Source organism: Schistocerca piceifrons, chromosome 8 (assembly GCF_021461385.2).
Source record: "Schistocerca piceifrons isolate TAMUIC-IGC-003096 chromosome 8, iqSchPice1.1, whole genome shotgun sequence".
Lineage (NCBI taxonomy): Eukaryota > Metazoa > Arthropoda > Insecta > Orthoptera > Acrididae > Schistocerca > Schistocerca piceifrons.
The window spans coordinates 85,953,149-85,955,162 of NC_060145.1; positions in this window are offsets into that span (position 1 = coordinate 85,953,149).

The window sequence follows — 2,014 nt, forward strand, 5'->3', positions numbered from 1 at the left end:
GCCTCGGTGAAGATTTAAAATTACCTCCGTGCAGTTGTTTTTAGAGAATTGTGCTATACGCTTAGCACTTACCACTTCTTTCTTCAAAGTGCCGTGGTTATCTCAGCAGCATTAAATGTCTTGGAACAAACATTATGTGATTTTATTCCAACATTCAACGGTTTTCCGAATTTAGTGGATGCAGTGGCATGTCTGTTAAACGTCGTGCATACTAGAACGCTAACCTCAGAATGACGGAGGAAGAAAATTTTAGCCTTTTCACAATGACTGACATATCAGCATTCAGCTGAATCGCCCTGAATAGCAAGTTTCGTGGTATTTTTATCCCAACATTCAGCAAGTCACTGCTTGAGCAGACCGCATTCTACGCGTGACGACTGTTGTAGATAACCTCAGATAGCTTATTTACGGAACCGCCGTGACTGCGGCAACACAACAGCCACATCGTAGCAGACTGATTCACTGCTGAACGCCGTCTCGTGGGCGTCTTTGTCTCACTTTCAGGATGTCTGATATTTACTAGATCGTATCTTTGTAACCGCAGCGACCGCTCGTGTTACGCCCATTATACCATCTCACTTGTAGTGTCTCATAGTCTTCTTTATATTCGACGCCTGGAGCAACGAAGTCTGTAAGTCTGTTTGTACACTGAGGTAGACAATTAAGAATTATGGTGCTATGTGTCAAATAAATCACGAAAAATTTCGTTTAGGTAACCATGAGCCAAATGAACTTAACATCAAGCCTTAGCACGTTATGAGAATACATTTCCAGCTTTGTCAGATAATATTGTACTTCACATCAAAACTATAAATTGACAAATTACAATGTGTTTATAAATTTATTATACAAGAAAATGGCTCTGAGCACTATGGCACTTAACTTCTGAGGTCATCAGTCCCCTAGAACTTGGAACTACTTAAAGCTAACTAACCTAAGGACTTCACACACATCCATGCCCGAAGCAGGATTCGAACCTGCGACCGTAGCGGTCGCGCGGTTCCAGACTGTAGCGCCTAGAACCGCTCGGCCACTCTGGCCGGCTTAATTATACAAAAGTAGCCTTTAATTGTGAAAAAGATGAATAACTTAGAGAAATGTTTGATACAGCACTGAATGCAGTATATCTTCAAGTATTATTTACATGTGTTCAATTAGGCTACCTTTTGCAAAACGAAAAATGTCCCATCTGTAATAAGTTTCCTGCCAAATACTCTGAGGCAAGTCTTGATGTATGGTGGCAACTACTTGTTATCTGTTGTCGCAGGTCGTCGATGTTTCCCGAGAGTGGAGGAGCAAACACTCTGTCTTTAATGTAACTACATACTCAGAAGTCAACTGGGGTTAAATCAAGGAGCCTGGTGGTCAAGGTTTTGTTCCATCACGTCCAATCCTAGTCACCACGTTCCTATGGAGATAAACGACAACTTCAGAATGATGATGTGGTGGTGCCCCATCTTGCTGTAAAATAAGCTCTGTGCCTATATACTGTTGTAAATAAGGCATTAGATAATTTTCAAGCATGTCAAGACACGACATGCCTGTTACAGTTGACTCGACTGAAAAGAAAGTACCGTAAATCTTTTTACACCTTTCGGCACAAAAAATATTTCCCTTATGCAAGACCTGTATAGGTTCAACTACGTGACGTGGTTTCTGCTCACTCCGTATCTGAACATTATACCGATTCACTTTACCGCAGGTATCGAAGATTACTTTGTCACTGAAAGCAATTTTGTTACCACAATCATGTTCAGTCTGCATTTCATTCAATATTTCTACACAAAATTCTGCTCGTTTTTTCCGTGCCACTTTCTCTTAAAGCTTGCGACTGCGCCAGTTTTTATGGCCCAAATGAAAGGCGTTTCTGTAATACATTGTGTAACACTAGGCGCATTCGGTTCGGTTCATCTCGTTGATTTACGCAGACTACGAATGTAAAACTGTCGAACTTGTTCAATTGCTGCGGCATAAACTGCTGCTGGCCGTCTGTGACGCGTCGTCCTCTGTGAAA